Consider the following 22,415-nt stretch of genomic DNA (forward strand, 5'->3'; position numbering starts at 1 on the left):
ATCTCCTTTATTAAAATACACAACGGAAAAGCATAAATTTAACTCTTCCAAGGATAACACTGTTCATTAGCACCAATTAAACTGTGTTGCAAACATGGAGCAGCAGCTCTAACCACCCAAACACAAATACTGCATGCGTCCCTCGTAGGATCGAAAAGGTCGAACGTGTGGGAATCCTGTCCCCATTTGAAAGTGCAGGTCATTGTTATATCAACAGTGCGATTGTACGTACCTATTGCATAGGCAATTAGTTCAGTAGGATAACTTTCCGTCTCGGTTGTACAAAGGATTGAAACAAGCGTGCCCTGCTTTACGTAATTATAGACATCAATCTCAGCAGCTTCTGCATTCATAGAGAAAGTAGTAACAGTTATAAACAGTGCAAGCAACAACAATGGTGATACGTTTTTATTAAATTGATTCATTTTGTTTGTCTATAAATGTATAACTGATGGGTGCAAAATGGAGTTGTTAACATGTCCTTTATTTATAGCATGGCAGTCAATTTGTGGTTCTCTTTTGCTTTTAGAAAAAAGATAAAATACAATTAATACTCCCGAAATTTTGTTATCATTATCCCCACTTTCGAGGTTGGTTGATGTTAGCCCAAATTTGGGAGAATTAATTGTATTTTACCTAATTATAAAAATATGTCAATGATTTTAGAATAATTCTTAAGTACTCTCAAAATACGAAAAATGAAGTTTCTTTCTCTTACATTCATAGTGGAGTTTATCATGAATGTAAGAGAAGGGAGTACAATTTCTCCATGCTTCGAGAATACTTTCAATGATTTCAATATTTATTAAAGTAAAAAAAAATATAATATCAGTTTACATGTTAGGTAATGCTATAGTCACAAAATATTTTAAAACATTTTTACATACCTATTGGTTCTCATTTGGATCCACCAATAACATCATTTTTTTTCACTCATCAATAACCAATCATCATATCAGTAATTTGAAAAAAAAAATTGTAAAATAATTTATAACTCTAGTATTTTCTATGAATTAAAGTGTGCAAGTGCAACACGCATTAGTGATTATTAGGAAGAAGTCAAACAAATCTTTGCATGTAAGTGATATGTATAGAAATATAAGTAGGGGTTCCTTATCCATATCTTGTTTAGCCCCTTAAACTTTTAATAAAATCCATCCTTCGTCAAAGAGTTTGATATAGTGATGGCTCCAGAAATCTTTTTCAGAGTGTTCTTTAAGAAACATAAATTATACAATCTAATAAAAAGAGAAATTCATATGTTGACAACAACAACAATAAAAAAAATGCAAATACATAAAGTTTACAATTGCCTTTTACAAGTTTTAATATTTTGAAATCATTGCATGATAGTCTCATTATCATTTATTAATGTTACAAGTTATATCTCTTTCAATGTACACAACTAAGCATTCATTCATCTACTGAATGTAGAATAAATTATGTAGCAAAATTTAATTTTATTGGCATAAAAAAAAAAACTGAGGGTGTTTCCAAATTTTTTTTAAAGGGTAGACAAATAAAATTTTTTAAATTATTATATATAATTAAAAAAAATATGATTATATGTTAAATTTTTTTTAGGTCAGGGTGGTCCTAGACCGCCCTCACCTAAGGGTGGTGCCACCCCTTGTTTGATATCATTTTTTTAATTTAGGACAATCAATATTAAGCTGTCTTTCTTACATTTATTTTTATTTTTTTTGGTTACAGATTGTGTTAGATGATGTAAATCTTGTTCAGGAATTATAGAATTTCCACCCTATGCTACCAATCTGTTGTTCTAATACAACCTTTTGACTTTCCACTTTCAAACCCCATTACAAAGAGTTACACAACCTTTTGAAAAAAATTTCGAGTTTTCTTTTTTAAAACACATCATTATCTTTTCTTTTCTTTTTTAACAGTTAGCTGAAGTTTGAATGTTATCCTTATCAATCCTCACACCGAACCTTTTAGAGCACAAAAGGCATGTAATAGTTATTTCTATGGATTAGTTATTCAATAATTTGGTTATGTTTTTATTATAAGGAATAGTCATTCCTTATAAATAGCTATTCTTTAAAATGAGGAATAACTATTCCTCTCTAAAAGGGTTGTAATATTTATTCCTTAGTGGAAAATTATTGTGTATTCTCAGAGTACCATAAATGCGTACTTCCTCCTTTCATATAAATGATGGGTCCTAATAATTAAATTCATAGTAGGACTCACCATTCATATGAGAGAGGGAATTACGTATTTATGGTACTCCGGGAGTACCTAATAATTTTCCTTCCTTTGTAGATGTAATAATTTCTAACATTAATATATTTCTAAATAAATAAACTTTCCATATCTATCTAACAATTATGGAAATAAAAAAACCATCAAAACATAACTCATCTCTCTAAATTTTAAATATATTATTTTTTAGGAAATATAATTATATGAATGAGATATTTCCTAAAATAAATTATAAGTTTTATTCTAATGTTATAACTCACAACTAAACTAATGAATATATTTAGTTATTCCATTACAATACATTTTATTTTCAGTAATAAAGATTACCATTTCTATTATAATCTACATTCAATGTACTAATCATGCCCTTAGTTTAAAACTTTTTTCATTAAATTGTGTGCCATTTTCTTGGAAATTGCACTCGGTGTCGTTAAGAGACCACAGCCTACAGCTAAAACCCAAAAGGCTCTTACAGTTAATTAGCACGGTCCATAATTCTAAGCTCACAACTGGGTTGGTCCAGAAAAGAGGCCCGTTCTTTGTGGGTCATAACTCATAAGGATACGAGCTTGGGCTTTGTGGTTGAAGGAAAAAAAAAGAAAAAAATCTTATGCCGCTAGAAGGAGGGCTTGAACCTCCGACCTTGTGGTTAACAGCCACACGCTCTAACCAACTGAGCTATTCCAGCTTGCTGATATGGTTCGACCTTAATATTAGTCATATAGTTTTGTATGTTTGAGCCCAATATACCGTGGCATATTCTGGATGATAAAAGGTAGAAGAATCCACATGCTATTTTAATAAGATGGGACAAGAAGTACAAGGAAGAAGCTCAAAATTTATGACATTTTGAGGAGTCATAAATTGTACGGAAAGGCAATGAAGAAAGCAGGTAATGTCATTCAATTGAACAAATTTTATTGGGTGATGGTTTAATGCAAATTCATGTGTAAGAGAAATAATTGTGTCTTGGTCGAATCCTCGAAATTCCATTGATGGATTCCAATTTCCACACAAGGTGGGATCCATCCTCTACGACTATGAGAGTGGAGGAGCCTGTCAGGCAAATGTAATAATTTCACTAGACTTTGTGGTAAAAGAATAAAAACCCTTTTTAACTAGACAAGACAATCCTTGTCACCTCTTCCATCCAAGAGAAAATTTCACTCACTTTCTCATTTATATCCACTGAGGTCTTTTGTTTGAGGACACGCATCCTATCTGCATTCAAAATCTTCATAAAAAGTTTATAAATTTGAATTCACAGTTCACGCACAACTATTTAAAATAATAAAGAAGAGTAGAAATTGATAAACTATTCGTGTGTAGTTTTAGTCATGTGATTTGTTTAAATAATACACGTGGATGATTTTATGAATCATCACATGATGGGGTAAAAGAGATTTCTTTAAATTTTTTTTTTTTAATAAATTTTTGAGAATCTGATTTCTCTAAATTTGTTTGTAGGAAAACTATAAAAAAAAAAAAAAAAAAAGACTAAACCAAACACACATTAATAAGGCTTCATTTGTTTTGTTGCAAAATGTTTTCTTTTCTAGTGTTTGGTTATATTCTTAAGAATATTTTTTTGGTGCAACGTAAAATGGAAAATTTTTTCCTATCTCATAACTGTTAGACTTATGGTTAAGTGATTAAATTCACAATTTTCTAACAGTTTAAGCTTTTTGGACAATCGGTAATTTAACATGGTATCAGAGCAGGAGATCCTAAGTTCGATCTCTGGCTTTACTCTACCTCCCATTTAAAATGTTAAATTCTCACTTGTTGGGCTTCCACTTATTAAGAGGAAGTTTAGGCCCACAAGTGAGGGGGAGTGTTAGACTTATGGTTAAGTGATTAAATTCACCATTTCTTAACAGCTTAAATTTTTTGGACAATCGGTAATTTAACAATAATCAAATCCACTAAATCTCATGACCCACTAGATTGGTGCAAACCCTATTAGAACTACACTCAAAACAACTAGATTGGTGCAAAGTCAATTGGATCCACACACAAAACAACCAGATTGGCGTAAACTCGACTAGATCCACACACAAACCACTGGAACGTCGACTATTTATGTTGACTGCAAAGCCCGCAACCTCATCAAGTTGAGTTTTCTAATGAGCGCCACTTCTCAACTAGCCACCACTGGCGGCCACTACTCACCTCGTGCCACTGTACGTGTACTAATGACCTTGTGTCCCTTTATCAACAATATCCTTTGTGTGCGAGAAAGAGAGGAGGGAGGGTAGGGGGATTTTGGTGAGAAAAAAGCTGGAAAAAGGGGAGGTTGCTCATGCCTTAGTTTGGAAAATGTTTTACAAAAAGAAATTTTGGTAAAACATTTTACAATTTTTACAATTGTGATCTTTACTCAAGAGAAAATGTTTTTTGGATTAACCAAGGTTTTACAACAAAACAAACACTAAAAAATGCTAAAAATATTTTTTGAAAAACATTATACAATGAAACAAATAGAGTCTTACCAAGATTACAATAAGCATCATCAATAGTAAAATTTCTAACTTTATTACATACTCAAGTAAGATGATCTTGAGGTAGTCTAGGGCTTAGTGGAATAATATTCTTGATGGTATGAGTTTAATGAGGGAAAGAAGATACTATATCCATTAAATTAGTCCACCAAGTCACCAACAATGTGATTGAGTATCAATAGCTAGATAACACACACCAAATTACTCTCTCTCATTTTGGGCTCACTAGTAACTACCGTGAAGGTAGATGGCGTGGACAATCATCCATCTTTGCAAATGATTACCTTAGTCCGTGCATGAACTAAGGCTTCATTGTCACATCATAAATATATATATATATATATATTATTTATTATTAAATGATAGTTATGATAGTGTTTGAAGTTTGAACTTATGATTTGCTATTATATTTTCTTAGAATGGAGGAAAATTAGACTGATAGTTGACGCGTATGTCAGTTAAGCTAAACAAGCAGAAGCAGCATGCCACATCTGTAAGATAGTTACGGTTAATAATTAATCTTTTGGTTGAAGGCAAAGGGATAAAAGGGAATCCAAGAGCGTCAGAAGAAGATAAGCAAAGACATGGAAGTGCTGACATGAAATGAAATTCTAGGGGCTAAAATGTTTTTATATGACATTGTCCACTGCTTTTATCTGTTCCGTTACAGGATTTGAAGAAACACGACAAGCAGCAAGTCCCCACAAATTTCGGTTGTTGTGACTGGTGATGTTGATGTGGTTGTACCCAAGTCACATGCTTAATCATACAAATATTCTCTATTCTCCTTTTCTTTTTTTCCCTTATCCTAGTTGTCATTATTTCACTTCATCTTACAGACTCAGATCAGACCCTGTATTTTTATTCTCTGTAATTGTTGTTTTTACAGTTTTGTTCTAAATTATATATCCCTTCTATGATATAAATTATGCTTTTGCTTAGCTCATGATCAATCTAAGATGCATAGACACAACCACAGACAATGACACGACTATAGATACGAACACAAATATGACACAGTAATACGAGTAATTTTTAAAAAATTATAGTATAAAATGGTTGGTATAACACAAGTATAATATGGATACGACACGAATATGACATCTTAAATAAAGTGTCCGTATTTCTTAGTGTTTAATCTAATTATTGTACATAAAATTTGAATTATCCCTAAATCATTTTTTTTTAATTGTTACAATAAATAAAGACAGAATTCAAATCTGATTTTCCTAATAGAGAGATCAGATAATATCATGTGTAGTTTCATTTCTCCATCAAATTAAAGCCATTTACACTACAATTGTACCAGAAGTTGGTCTATAATAATTAAATTATGTCCTTGCTGGTTTATCATTATGATTATGTGATTTGTTCTCATCATTATTGTTAGAATCTTTCATATTTAATAAAGTTGTCAACCACTTCTTTAAGCAACTACCGCCATTAATTTTCTTTAACAGTCGAGCTGTTTTATCAATTGAAATCATTAACGGATATTCTTCTCATTTTGAATTATCATAACTTCATAAGCCAGGATTCATGTAGGAGAATGTTTTTCAGTTTCACATTATAACATTATTTTTCAGAGAATATATAACGTATAATAAAAGTCAATGTTGTCATGCAGCACAGATGCATGTGTCCATTCATCTGACAAACTGATGAAAATTTTAAATTTCCAAAACTTCATTGTGGATGTTACTTTACGGCGTCAGCTCCGTTACATGACCCTCAAATCATATTTGCCTGCAAAATATGGTACATATTACGTACTTAATTTGTCAAAATAACGTCACATTTCTTGAAATCGACTTGGGTGCAGTGTCCAATTTTTTCATTTTCCATTAATTTGAACAACAATCTTATAATTCCACCGTTAAGAAAGCGTTCAAGAAACTATGGGAAGAAACCAATTTCACTGAGTAGAAACAGAAATGAAAAGCTTAATTAATTTACATTGTGCATTTGTCTTATATACACGAAACAAAGAAAACAGAGAAACTTAACTAACTAACAAACTCTAATCGCCTAATTAACAAGAAAATGACAGCTGTAAACCACTAATATTAACTCATACGTGTCAATAATTACACATGCTAACAGTGAGTATTAATACTTAAGTGCAACGACATCGTTTAGCTTTCAACTTTACTTTCTTCCTTTTAGTCTCAGCCGAGTCATTTTGCTTTGTTTTATCTTCAGTGCATTCCTTCAAGTCTTCTTTTTTCTTGACTACACCTTCCTCTTTCTTAGCAAAAGTCTCAACACTCCCCCTCAAGTCATGAACCATAAGTTCAGTGACTTGATCATCAGTAGTCTGAAGCTTTGGTGAGTAAATATCTATTAACCCCAAGCAATTAACCTGCTAAAATCTGGAAGTCCCAATGCTTTTGTAAAGATGTCTGCTATTTGAAATTGGCTTGAAACGTAGAATGTTTTGATCACACCTTCTGTAATCTTGTCTCTCACCAAATGACAATCAACTTCTATATATGTTTGTCCTTTTGTGGAAGATTGGATTTGCTGCAATATGTAATTTAGCCTGATTATCACAAAACAATTGAGCACTACTTGGATGATCAACTCTCAAGTCTCTTAACAACTGAAGAACCCAAACAATTTCACGTGTTGCGATGGCCATTACCCTGTATTCGGCCTTTGCTGAAGACCTAGAGACCGTGCTTTACTTCTTGGACCTCCAAGAGATTAGAGAATCACCCAAAAACACACTATAGCCTGTGATGGATCTTCTGGTATTTGGGCTGCCTGCCTAATCCGCATCATAGAAGGCTTTAACTTGCATACTTGAGCTACTAGAGAAGAACAAACCTCTGCTTGGTCTCCCCTTCAAATATTGAAGTACCCTATTGATTGCGAACATGTGGGGCTCTCTTGGTTCAGCTAGAAACTGACTTAACCTATGCACTGCATAGGTGATATCAGGTTTAGTCAGAGTAAGATATAACAATCTTCAAATCAGTTTCCTGTATTGACTAGCATCTGGAAGAACCTTTGATAGATGCAAGTTCTGTTCCATTTGTGTTCTGACTGGTTTAGACCCTAAAAACCCTGTATCTTGCAAAATCTCCAAGCAGTACTTTCTTTGATTCAAACTGTTCCCCTTGTCACTTCTAGCAACCTCAAGACCCAGAAAATACTTCAGAGAACCCAAATCTTTCAAGCCAAACTTAGTATCAAGTAAGAGCTTCAAAGCACTAATGCAACCAGGATCATTACCAGTGAGAAAAATGTTATCTACATAGACTAGTAGAACTATGAAAAAGGATCCTTTAGTGTAGGTAAAAAGAGAGTAGTCAGCCTTAGATTGAACAAAACCAAAATTCAACAATGTATAAGAAAACTTGGCTAACCATTGCCTTGAAGCTTGCTTTAAACCATAAAGACTCTTGTTGAGCTTACAAACCAAAGGAGCAGATTTAGAAGAATTAGAATGAGAAACACACTCCCCCTTGCTGTGAAAACTAGGTGGGAGACTCATATAAACCTCCTTAGCCAACTCACCATGTAGAAAAGCATTATTGACATCCATTTGACAGCAGCCATAGACAAGACCATCCTGATAGAAACTAACTTAGCTACAGGAGAGAAAGTGTCAGTGTAATCAAGGCCCTCTCTCTGAGTATAACCCTTAGCTACAAAACGAGCCTTGTGTCTTTCAATTGAGCCATCAGACCTATATTTGGTTTTATAAATCCACTTACATCCAATAGAAACTTTACCTGGAGGAAGAGGGGTTAAAGTCAATGTATTTGTGAGTTCAAGAGCTGCAATCTCCTTATCCATAGCAGCCTTCCAATCAGAAGATTGGACTACCTCAGAAAAAGGAAGTAGGGTTTAGTGAAGAAGAATCAACTGCCATGACAAATTGCCTATAGTTCTTACTGATATTAGCATAAGTAAGACAAGCAAAAATATCATAAGGCTCACCAGACAAAGGTTTAGAAGTGACAAACTTGCAAGAATAATCTTGGAGGGAGGAAGGAGGCTTTTGTTGTTTGGTTGATTTTTTGAGGTGTAATGGAGAATTAGGCCTAGGAACTGATACAAAAACAATGTCAGTCTTAGAAATAAGATCAAAAGTAGGAGGTGGCAAATTAGATTGAAGTGAAGAAGTAGGAATCTGATCTATAGAATCAGCAAAAGGAAAAACAAGAGGTTGTTGAAAAGAGGAATTTGAAAAGGAGTAATCATGAACTGAATGAGGAAAAACGAAAGAATCATGATAAGCATCAATGGAAGAATTAGATGAGAAGTGGGAAGAAGATGAGGTAGAAGCAAAAGGAAAAATAGTTTCATAGAAAACTACATCCCTAGAGACATGAATAGAATTTGACTCCAAATCTAGAACTTTGTATCCTTTAATACCATGTCGATATCCTAGGAAAACACATTTTCGAGCTCTTGGTGCATATTTATGTCTGTTGTGACTAAGAGTAGAAATAAAGCACAAACAGCCAAAAATTCTAATATGGCCATATGAAGGAGGTTGTTTGAAAAGCATTTCATAAGGAGTTTTGTTGTTTAAATGCTTGGAGGGTAACCTATTTATAAGTTATACTGCAATGAGAATGCAGTCACCCCATAGTTTTAAAGGTAAAGAAGAATGGAACCTTAATGCTCTTGTAACATTTAAAATGTGTTGATGCTTTCTCTCAACAATTGCATTTTGTTGAGGAGTATCAACACAAGATAATTGATGCAAGATGCCTTTTGATTTGAAAAAATCCTTCATGATAAATTCTGTGCCATTGTCACTCCTAATACACTTAATTTTGACATTGAATTGAGTTTCAACCCTGATAGAAAACTATTGAATAAGAGCTGGTGTTTTTGACTTAGATTTAAGCAAATAAACCCAAGTACACCTAGAAAATTTATTTTAATTATCCATCTCAAAAGTCAAAAGGGGGATATATTAAAATAATTATAATTAAAATTCTTTAAATATATTCATAGTTTTATACTTAAACAATCAACTATAACTTTCAATGTTTTTTTATACTTTATTATTTTTATAAACTTTCTTATAATTTTTGAGAATAATTTTATTTTTCATAGATAAATAAATAAATAAATAAATAAATATATATATATATATAAATAAATATTGCTCTTTTTTAAAAAAATTATTTTATTTATTGATATTTTAGTTAATTATTAATTCATTATGACGTCATCACGGTTCAATCTCGGTTGAACCTCGGTCCGACCTCTAAAACCTTATAACTCTTCATTTTTTAGTTCTTTGAACGGTCCAGGTTTCAAAACCATGAATGAGCCTCCATAATACTACACCAAGGGTAAGAGACTTTCCGTGGAGTCGTGTCTTCAAGAAGGAACAATTTGGGAAAAAAACTCATTTGTTTGAGTTTGTTAGGTCTTGTATTTGTTGACTAATTTCATGACAAATTTGAAGTTTTTTTTTTTTTTTTTTTTTTTTTTTTTTTTAAATCTTAAACTTTATGAGTGTTTATGTGATTTTTTTGGGATTTTCATTTGTATTGGTGGGTGAAGTGGTCAAAGTACATACATTGAAGTTTGCTATTACAGATTTTGGCTCCTATGAAATTTTCTATAAGAGGCCAAGTGAGGAACAAAACTTGAATTTGAAAAGCAACTAACCCAATAAGTTCACCCTCTCTCAGGAGCAAACTTCAAAGAACCTGAGACAATTTTGTTATGAATTTCTTTGCTATTGATTCTAGCCCGTACTCTCACTATATATGCTCTCATTTCCCATGACTTTTGTGGCCTAATTCCCATCTAAAGAGCTAGAGAAAACCCATAAACCTTAGAGCTAAAACCTTCATCAATTTCTCTATCTTCTCCCTCTCATTATTGTTGTTAAATATTAGTTTTGATATACTATGTTGAATATGTTAGAACGGATGCGAAAGTGGAAGCATAAAATAGAGAACATAAGAACATGATGGTTATGTGGTTCAGCCTAATAGCGTACATTCATGGAGAAAACCCTTAAGAGTTACATCTTTATTAAATGAGAGTGCAGTACAATTCTTGTGTTACAATGAACATAACATGGATATATATAGGAGGCTAAACCCTAGACTTCTAATATAAGTAGGAGATTTGCCTTGCACACAAGGTAGGTGTGAGCTTAGGCCTATACTATTGGGTTAATATGTCTAATTTATCTTTAACAATTGTCAAATTCCTGAGAGGAGATGAAATTCATCACACTTAAATCAACCTTCAAAGTTTTGGTGGTAATTGGAGCTTGAGAATCATTGGAGCAGCTCGTAATTTCCAAGGAGAATTGGAGTTTCCAATTGGAGCTAAATTTTAGATTTGATGATTAGAGGAGAGAAAAGACTCGAGGAGTCGATTCCTAGTAGTAGCTTGGAGGGCTTAAATACATTGTTTATTTCTTAGCTTGGACGTTTTTTATGTAAGATGTATTGCAACTATTTTCTCTAGTAAATCATTTGGTATTGTGATGTTCTGAAGAGGTTTTTCCACTTGGTACTTGGGGTTTTCTCTTTATAACAACTTCAGTATGTTGTGGGTGATTGTGCTTTATTTAACATGGTTTTAAAAACCGAAATAGTTAAAGAACTGAAAAATGAACCGGTTTATGATTTTTACTAGTTTTTGTCGATTTTTCAAGTTTTTACCAGACTGGGTCTATGTTTGGTTCTCGGTTCAGCCAATTGAACCATCTAGTTCAGTCTGGTTTTTAAAATATTGTTAATATGTTATTTATATGCTAATCCATACATGCAAATGTTAATTGGCTAATCACTTAAACAAGTGGGCAGTAAATTATGTAATTAACATAAAATTGACATTAGCAGTAAAACTTGGGGTGTAAGTTGCAACTCTCGGGGTCAAGTCGATCCATTTGACTGATCACAGTGAAGTCGGTGGAAAGTGCGGAGTATTTATACATTTGAGAAAGACATGTTAAGTTCTGTCATTTTCAATACTAGGTAACAAAGTTGTGGGTCATGTGACTATATAAATATAAATTGACAGAGAGGAAAACATTGGTGAGGTCCACAAAACTTATTCATTCAAAAAGGAATCTATTACATACATGATTGGCACTTATTATAGAAATGGCATCTTTCTCACTCATAAATTATTGAGGAACCATATGAGAATTAAGCTTAGCTAGATTGCCAGGGTACCAAGATCAAAGAAGATAATTAAAAGCCACACTTTGTGTCGAAATGGAGAGTGATCTCAGTCACCGGAGATCCTCATACTTCTCTGGGTGCATGAGCTCCCCTTCTTGCTTTCCAGTGCATGAAGAACTTGAATACTCTCGCATCCATTGCTGCAGCCATAACAAAAGGAGCCGGAGATGGAGAAATCTTCTTAGGAGGTTTGTTAGAGAGAGTAAGAACTTTATGGGTCAAAAGACTCAAAGCCTTTGTCTTTCCATTATGATGCTGTTAGCTATTCACAGAATTTCGACGAGGGTTGTCACAATAATGAAGTACCTGCACGCCATTCTAAAGTGTTTCAAGATGTTAGATGGGAGTTCCATGAATCATGAAGCTGTGTGTTTAATTAGTGATTTTGTAAGTCTCTATATAATTGTCATTACTGTTAAGATCTATTGCATTTCAAGGATTATATATGTTTTTTTTTGTCAAAAACCTTGCAACTCTTTTTGCAAATTTCTTTTTTTCCATGTGCGCCATTGATGTATAATAATACGATGGTGTTAGCGTTAAGCTGAGAATTATGGATCTACTTAGAATTACTTTACATTAATCATTGGAACTGCACAAGTGCCCTTGCCATATTCTGGTGCATTTACAAATCTATAAGCCAAAGAAGATTAAGACCTTGGTCTTTTAGCAACCAAAAAAAAGAAAAAAAGAAGAAAAAAAAAGGCCTGGGTCTTTAAATTAACTTTATCCTCTTGAACTTGATACACTCAACTTATTTGAATTATCCCAAAGTGAATATTTTGTGATCTAAAATTTTCTGGCTGCTCATCAATTGGCTGTGGATTGTGTACCATATATGTATAAATATTTGGATTGTGATCCACTCAACATGATCCCTGCAATTCATGCAATCATCAGTGACACAGGCTGCACCACCTATTAATTTAGGCAATATTTAGACGCTTTTGGTGATAAATTTATGAATAATTTAATTACTAGTGCTTAATTGTTTTTTTTTTTTTTCTTTTGAAAGTTAAGGTTTATTGTTCAAGTCATTTATACTTTGTAGATATGAGATCGTCATAGGATTATGAATTATTGTTTTACTTGAAAAGGCGCGGCCGGTCATGGCTGTCAACTATGCCATGAGGACATTACACTCTCTCTTTTCCCCCACCTTTTTCAATTAGAGTAACTAATCAAGAGGTCGTTTTTAAAAAAAAAAAAAAAAAATTTAATAATGGGTCTTGTTTCATTCTCTTCCCTTCTAATTAAGTTCAACCATACTTAACATATTTGTAAGTATGAAATTTAGCTGTAGAAATTTGTGGACAAGATCATTTTAACTAGAGAATGAATAATGTAGAACTGCATTTGGAATAAGAATATACAGCTAGGTTACAGAATACTTTGTTTTTCTTTGGCTACTATTTAGGAATGCCTAAGCTACCTTATTAGAAATAGCAAAATACCTTCGACCCATCTTATCCGCACAAGTTTTCTAGTCCTAAAGGGAAACGGGACGAAGACAGGACACCATATTCCAATTTGGTCCCGTTAGTATTGGCCTATTGGGTGGGGGAGAGCCTTACTTGGCGTTGCTGGGGAGAGCCATATAAAAAGGTCACAGAACGACAGAAACAGGACAAGCGACAGTGTGTGGCAGCTTATTTTGTTTATTTTTTGTTCTGTTTCTTTACGTTGAACTTGTTCTCCTTTTAGTTTTTAACGTACTCATATATTATTCATTGCATCTTATGAGCATCATGATAAGGTGGTCTCAAATTTGGAGGATTTCTTGTCCTGTAATCAGTGTAATGTAGTCCTATAAGAATACTTCACGGTTTTTGGATATTCACGGTTGTGTTTGGTATCTTCAATTTAGATTTTAAATTAATATGTTTAAAAATTAAAATGTATTGATTTCAAGTCCATAAATTTTAGATATTATTTCGAATTTATGAATTTTAAAAGTTTAACATCCTCTTTAAAATTTTTGTTGGATTTGGTTAAATTCCAATGCTTGACCTTTTAAAACTACTCTAATAGCAGTTAGGTGATGATTACTTAAATCTCACATCCGATTACTTACATCCCACATCCAATGAAAGAGAGACATACGATATAAATCCTTTGACACAAAGTCTTCTAGTTATGATAATCTGTAGTTAGGTGATGATTTAGAAGGCACTCATCACTCACATATGACAGCATTGTCATGGATTGAATAAGATGTTGGATATCTCCTTTTAGTTTTTAACGTACTCATATATTATTCATTGCATCTTATGAGCATCATGATAAGGTGGTCTCAAATTTGGAGGATTTCTTGTCCTGTAATCAGTGTAATGTAGTCCTATAAGAATACTTCACGGTTTTTGGATATTCACGGTTGTGTTTGGTATCTTCAATTTAGATTTTAAATTAATATGTTTAAAAATTAAAATGTATTGATTTCAAGTCCATAAATTTTAGATATTATTTCGAATTTATGAATTTTAAAAGTTTAACATCCTCTTTAAAATTTTTGTTGGATTTGGTTAAATTCCAATGCTTGACCTTTTAAAACTACTCTAATAGCAGTTAGGTGATGATTACTTAAATCTCACATCCGATTACTTACATCCCACATCCAATGAAAGAGAGACATACGATATAAATCCTTTGACACAAAGTCTTCTAGTTATGATAATCTGTAGTTAGGTGATGATTTAGAAGGCACTCATCACTCACATATGACAGCATTGTCATGGATTGAATAAGATGTTGGATAATACAAAGCCAAAATTTTGCCATCAGATTAAATAAAATGATTTAAGTGTAATATACAAAACCTCATGTGTTATATTTATAAAATACACAAACCCCTTCAGATTTAAGTGTAATAAAAGAAGAAGAAGAAGATGTTGGACAATACAAAGCCAAAGTTTTGCCATCACACTAAATAAAATGATTTAAGTGTAATATACAAAACCTCATGTGGTTTTTTCGTAATATAAAAAAACCCCTTAAGATTTAAGTGTAATATTTAATTTTCATATTTTATTGTTTTATGTGTAAATCGTTAATTGTGTATACATAAAAGGAAAAAAAAAACTTTAATTGTGTAAATACACTTTTAAATATGGACATGTGTCATCATATGAGTAACTCACAATTTATTTACAAGATGTTTAATGTTTAAATATATGGTAAATTGCAAATTACAATCATAAAGTTTTGAGGTGTTTGGATTTTACATCTTAAAATTTCAGAATTTGAACTTTACCCCCTGAAGTTTGGGGGTATTTGAATGTTATACCCAAACATTTCATGAAAGCACGAAAATGTGTTAAAACACAAGAGTTGTTTGGACCCCCAATTAATAATTACGGCTCGATTATTTTTACTCTAACTTATACTAAGTGCGGAATATAGTAAATGAGAGTGGATAAACAAATAAATTACTTTAACCCATAATCAATATAACACAGTAGTAAACTGAAAAGTAAAAGAGTAGGGAAGAATAATGCAAATACAAGATAACACGCCGATGTGTTATCGAAGAGGAAAAACCAAAGTACTCGGCGTAAAACCTCTCTGCCGCCTTCCAAGCGGTAATCGATCCACTAACCTAATCTACCCAATGCACTTAAGCCCTCCAAGCTCTTACTCCAATAAGACTTCTCGGAACCGTGTATTGTTTAGCTCTCCGAATCTCGCAAGCCTGGCTTTTTCCAATACTTCCCAGCAGTATCAAAATCTCACTTAACACTCTGAAAGTGTGTGGTAAGTGTTTGAGCTATCAACCTCTCAAGTGTATGAAAATGGAGAGGTAGGAGTTGAGGAAAATCCACAATGAATTGTGTAGAGAATTGTGGGTATAACAATCTCTAACTCTCAAAGTTTGAGGTTAGGGTTTTCTCTCAAAAGCACTCCTCAACATCTGTGGGTAATGTGGGTATATATAGTGTGGGTACAAATAGTGTGTATCAGAAATAATAGTTCAGCAAAACAGAATGTTTCGCAGGTATCTTGCGGGAAGGCCTTACCCGTGAGACACTCCCGAAAACTAGCTGTTTCCATCCTGTCCTAACTCTTCGCATTCTAGTCATGTGCAGGTCACATGCATCACTTTGCGGGAAGCTTACTTGTGAGCTATCCACGAAAATAGCTTTAGTCTTCATGTCTTGAGTCTTCACATACTTTCTCTCTCTCACAACCCTTACAATGAAATCCCACAAATAATACAGGGTACATAAGATTGAACATAATTACAATCAAATTTGGCACGGAATTAAAGCCAACATAAACTAGTTGTAAATTACAATTTTACATTTCAGAATTTGGACTTTTTACCTCCTAAATTTTAGGGGTGTTTTGATTTTACTCCCTCAAATTTAAGGGTGTTTTGATTTTACACCCTCAAGTTTCAAATTTTGGGGGTGTAAAATCCAAATAATTCTAAACTTTAGAAAGTAAAATCCAAATTCTAAAATTTTAGAGTTTAAAATCTAAACACTTACAAACTTTAGGGGGTAAATTTCAAATTTTAAAATTTTAGGGTGTAAAATCCAAATACCCTCAAACTTTAGGAGTGTAATATGTAATTTACCCTTACATATACAACAAAGTATTACATAAACAAATTAAGGGTTGATTCTTGAGAGTTACACTATAGACACTGATTTTATGATTTATGTTAATTTTAAGCTATCAAATTACACCCAACCGTTAATGTAATTAGCCAAATAATATATGCATGGAAACATAAACAAAACAACAAATCCCAAACAATCAATCACACCCACAAGAACACCGGAAATGTTCATGGAGATAAAAACCCAAAACAGGGAAAAACTCTACTAGGCCTGTAGCACCAAGCAATCTACTAAACAAGAATAGTTATAGTACAAATCACTTACAAAACCCTTCGAGCTAAGTATTGACTATGTAGTTGAGTTTCTAGCTCTTTTTAGTAATTGATACTATACCTCTAATATTTTCTTCTTATTAGTTTCTAGATCTGCGAATTACAAGACCAAGTCTCCTTGGCCACTGCATAGCCTCTTGGAGATTTTTGGATTACTTTAATGATTCCCCAAAACCAAACAACAACAAGAACTTCGAAAGATTCCTTGTGTGCATTAGTTTTAATCTCCTCTCATATAACTTGGCAATTGGAGAGGGAGAAGGTAGAAAGAAGAAATGAGTTTTAGCTCTAGGAATGTAGGACTCTCTCCAGCCTTCAATATTGGAATTGGGTGTAGAATATTATGGGTAATGACTAATGAGGGCTATATACAAAGGATAGGAACAACAAAGAATGGAATAACAAATTTGACTATATCATTGCGCCATGTTGGGAAGTGAAGTAAGAAATTTACGTTGAGTTTATGTTTTGCAGGTCATATATCATTGCGCCATTCAAACTTTGGATGGAGTTGTTGAATCTACTAGATCAGAAAATGGAGGTCAGCATGATTTTATGTGTCTAAGCACATTGTGGCTAAACTAGAAAAACAGTTCTATCTTTTTTCCTGGTTATGTGGTATATTTTAAAAATTTGTTGCTATTCTATCCTATGCACCACTGATGCCTACATGGTCGGGTAGTTTTGTATCATCTGGCTTAGGCCGCTGTTTACTCTTGTGATGAGTGTAGAAAAATCATTGTTAATGCTGACTTTAACCCTTGCATTTGAGTTCTTTGCTCCATGTTTTAAGGTTTTTTTGTTCAGATGCTTTTCAAAATTCCATTGGAAGCTTCAACATATTTCTAGTTAATTTTATGTAATTGTGTTTGTTACATCTCGTTTAGCCTGTAATGGATGTACCGAAGTTTTTTAAGAAAGTTGTCCCTTAGCCTCCAACACAATATCAAGGATTCTTTCTTTAATAATTAGGCCTCGACTAAATTGATTTCAATGTTAAAATGCCTTCTGCTACAGTTATTGGCTTGAATAAATATTTACTTAATTTTATCCCGTAGGAGGTCCTATTTTCAGTCTCTTAATCATCAGTCAGATTGTCTAATATTAGTTACATTCATTGAAATTCTACCATTTTGTTCTTGATAGATTATTCTCAATTAAAAAAGGTACAAACAAAAAATATGATTTAACCCTATCAAAGTGGCCTCGTAAGCACAAATGCAAGACTCTAAAGATAATCAGGTGATAAGTTACCTAACACAACAGGATTTCTTTCTCAGTCCTTGTACTTCATGGATTCTCTCTCAAACCCTATTGTAGGAAATTGCTTTGCATATGCCTCAACCTCATGGTGGAGCTTTGTGATCTCAGATTGGAAGTGAGGAGCAGACTGTACAGCCAAGAAGTCCTTCAACTTTGTTCCTGGTTTTTACATCACAATTGACCCTATATAAGCAGGATTCATGCGCCTAGATTTTCCCCACACCAACCATTACAAACAACAGCATGTGTACATGTCCATATGACTGGTGATCAGACAAACACAAGACCAAGTGTGTTTGGCAAAAATTATTTTTGTCAACTTATTTTACTATTCAGTTTATTTTTGCTATTATTTATGGGTCCCACTGTACCTTTTGATACTATTTATGGGTCTCACTGTACTATTTCAACTAACTTTTACATTTATCTACAATATTTTCAGCAAAAAATTTTCAATTTTAGCAAAATAAGCAGATCCCAAACGGATTCTCAAGAAGCATGAAATTTAAATATCAAAGATACCTTTGGTTTCTGCCTTGATCTTAACCGCCAACTTCACAGAAGCATCAAAGAATTCTGCTACCTTAGCAAAATCCTCCTCAACAAATCCCCTAGAAGTAAGAGCCGGGGTTCCTGAAGTTCACAAGAATTCATCAGGTTAAATTATTAAGCAATAATTAAAGTAGTACGATCTGATAAATGAAAAGCCTTTACCCATCCTGATGCCACCAGGAACCATGGCAGATACATCTCCAGGAACAGTATTTTTGTTGGCTGCAATGTGAATAGATTCTAAGACCTTTTCAACTCTGGAGCCATCAATACCCTGTACACAGAAATTAAAAACAGTTGTGTTAATTACTCATCCAACGTCTATCAGAGAGAGTTGACATCTTTAATGCTTTCTGCCAGGAGACTTGGTATTGTCTTTTAACCAAAATTCAGTAGCAGATTTGTTTCAAAGTTGTTGTCTAATGTAAAGCAAAACTAATTGGTAGTGTTGGTGATTTCATAAGACACAAATTTTTGTATCGAAGCTTCTCTAGAAAAGTCAAGAGATTAAAAAGAAAAAAAAAGGTTGTCTTGGTTACCTTGTTCTTTAATTTCACCAAAACAAGGTGGTTCTCAGTACCACCAGCAACTAGTTCATAACCCTTCTCACCAGAGTCTGCAAAATTTCAACAATACTATAATAGAAGCAAATTAATTAGACCATCCATTGATGAGAGAACGTCATATTAATTACAAAATCCAATGTAAGTCAACAAGGTAAAGTTGTATTTACAAAATTTTGACTCAAGCATAAGTTTTTCTATATCTCATAAATATTATACCTGTGCAAATCTTGAGCAATTCCTGAGAACTTGCTCTTGATAGGCTCTGTATTCTGGAGTTGTAGCCTACATCCACACAGATTAGAAAATAAGAAGTGTGATTTTGAAAATATTGAAAAGAGACCGAGTGATGGACAAACTAATTTTTTATATATTTTTACCTCCCCCCTCAAAAAAAAAAAATAAAAGTGGGGTGGGATGGTCCTAAAATTTCTTTTTAAGCACATCTTTTAAAGTATTCTCATTTTTTTTCAACCAAGTTGGCACTTCCACTCTCAGTCTGTGAATCTCATAAAAATGTACCATGAGCATCAGGCAAAACAATATTCATGCAATAATGCCTTTGCACCAGCATGAATCAACTGCCCCATCAAAAATATGAACTAGTACCAATTAGAATGGGAAAAGAAAAAAGAAAAAAAAGAACTCACTTTGTTGGGAACTTCAACATTCAAAACCATTTAATGTCAACTAAGTATGCATTACTTCCTATGAAACAACCTTTTTAGGGCGTGGTCACAATGCAACCCAACAAACTCAATTCTATAATAAATTGTAAGTGGTGTGGATTCCTTTCTGCTGCAAATAATTGGAAAAAAAATATACAATTATGGAATAAATTAAATGATGACAATCTTATTAGCTGCCAACCTGTTTCAACGCAACTGCTAAACCAAAATCGTGTGGTTATGTGGGCTAGTTTGAAGTCCAGGAAATACAGCCTGATTTATTTTGTCTTCGTAATCATATAAAACTTCAGGAAAAGCAAAAAGTATAAACTTTTGATTTATTTCATAAAATTTATCAGAATATTAGGGGAAAAGTAAATTATAATAAGTAAAAAAGGGGTCGACAAGGCAAGATCAAATATTAAATATACCTCTTTCCCTTGTTTGTTAATCTCTTTTACCCCTTCCTGAAGAAAATCATTGCTCCACGTGGCCACGAAATGACTTGTGAGTTGTGGTGGTCACTACATCCGCATACTCAAAAGGAGATGGATGACACCAGGTGCCACCAGCCCGCTAATGTGTGCCATATCTGCTAACAATATAGCTTTCTGTTTGTCACAGACCTATCAAATAGCAAACAAATGTTACCTTGGATTCTCAAGAAATTCATTAGCTAAAAACCATATACACTAATGCACGATAATTTCTTGATAGAGATCAATATATTACCTTACGAATACGTGCATAATCATATAGCCGTGCATAAGCACTAGCACAGCTACTATCAACTTTGGTCTGAATAGTGTGGCACTTTTCTCCAACTGTGATTCGCATCTTTTCATGTTACACAATTTAGACTTACACATGGATATGGGGGTTTGAAAATAAATAAGGTAGTTGGGCTGCAAAGCTACCTGGTCATAGTCAATATAGCCAGTGCTCTCATCCAATCGATATGGCATTGTCTCAAAATATATAGAGACTGCAGATATATTTTTGGTGTCAGTCTGCACAGCAGCAAAAGAAACAATGTAAGGTTATATGACAAGGCAAAATAGTGTCACAAACAAGGAGAGTTAATCAAAAGTTGTTACAAGGAAAAAGACTAAATCCCTTTAAAGTTCAAAACTCAACAAGATTAAATTTTATGATCATCGTATGCCACACGCTATGACGACTTCGCAAACAAAGAAATGTTACGAAATTTGGGGAAATGATGCCCTTCACCGAATTCATTTATATGAAAGCTGTTAATACCTGATATCCAAAGGATAGATGCCCACTATGAGGAAGATCATGTGCCATGATTCGATCATGAGGTTTTAACAACCCAGTGTAAACTTGAAAATTGGCTGAAGATAGAGGCTGCACGTTCACTACAACGACAAAGGTGATATGAATTTAGGAGAACTTGTTAGCCATCACATACTAAGAAAAGTCAAGCCCATTAAACTTCCTATATAAGCAACCTTCCAAATTAGGGGTGGCAAATGGGCGGGTTTGGGTGGGTTTGGGGTGGGCATAATTGGTTGGGTATATAAAACTCATTTACCCATTTAAAACCCATTTAACTAATTCCTTATAACCAAATCCAACCCAACCCAATTATTATGGGTAAACCCCAACCCACCAAATTATCCAATTATCAAAATTACTAAAATGCCACTAAAGTGAAAATGACCAAGGTACTCTAAAATCTTCAAAAATGACAAAAATGCCCCAAAACCTGAAAATTACCAAAATACCCCAAACCAAAAAAATGACCAAAATACCTCCAAATCCAGAAAATGACCAAAATGCCCCAAAAACCCAAAAAATGACAAAGTACCCTGAAAGCCAAAAATGACCAAAATACCCCAAGAACCTAAAAATGAAAAATACCCCTAGAACCCAAAAATGACAAAATACTCCTGAAACCTAAAAATACCAAAATACCCCCAAACTCATAAAATTACCAAATTCCCCAAAACCAAAAAATGACGAATATACTCGAAACCTAAAAATTACCAAAATATTCTGAACCCAAAAAATGACAAAATACCCCTGAAACCTAAAAATGATCAAAATAGCGCCCCAAACCAAAAAATGACCAAAATACCCAAAACCTAAAAATGACCAAAATACCCATAAACCCCAAAAAATGTCCAAAATACCTCCAAAACCTAAAAATTACTAAATACCTCTGAAACCTAAAAATGGCCAAAATAACCTCGAAGCCTAAAATTGACCAAAATAACCCAAAACTAAAATGACCAAATATCCCGAAACTTAAAAAATGGCCAAAATAACCACGAAGTCTAAAAATTGACCAAAATAACCTAGAAACCTAAAAATGACCAAAATACCCCAAAACCTAAAATGACCAAAATACCCATAAACCCAAAAATGTCCAAATACTTCCAAACCTAAAAAATTACTAAAAATACTCTGAACCTAAAAAATGGCCAAAATAACCTCGAAGCCTAAAATTGACCAAAATAACCTGAAAACTAAAAATGACCAAAATACTCCCGAAACTTCAAAAATGGCCAAAATAACCACGAAGTCTAAAAATTGACCAAAAC

At 33.4% G+C, this 22,415-nt stretch overlaps 1 non-coding gene and 1 pseudogene across 1 annotated transcript; both read right to left on the reverse strand.

Annotated features, from left to right (window-relative positions):
- Window positions 1–2,840: 2,840 nt before the first annotated feature.
- On the reverse strand, window positions 2,841–2,914 carry TRNAN-GUU (transfer RNA asparagine (anticodon GUU)). The gene has a single exon. It is a non-coding gene; the product is annotated as a tRNA-Asn (tRNA).
- A 14,955-nt stretch (window positions 2,915–17,869) lies between these two features.
- Window positions 17,870–21,221, reverse strand: LOC136061233 (serine hydroxymethyltransferase, mitochondrial-like; annotated as a pseudogene).
- Between the last annotated feature and the right edge of the window lie 1,194 nt (window positions 21,222–22,415).

Source organism: Quercus suber, unplaced genomic scaffold, assembly GCF_002906115.3.
Source record: "Quercus suber isolate HL8 unplaced genomic scaffold, Cork oak 2.0 scaffold_103, whole genome shotgun sequence".
Taxonomy (NCBI): domain Eukaryota; kingdom Viridiplantae; phylum Streptophyta; class Magnoliopsida; order Fagales; family Fagaceae; genus Quercus; species Quercus suber.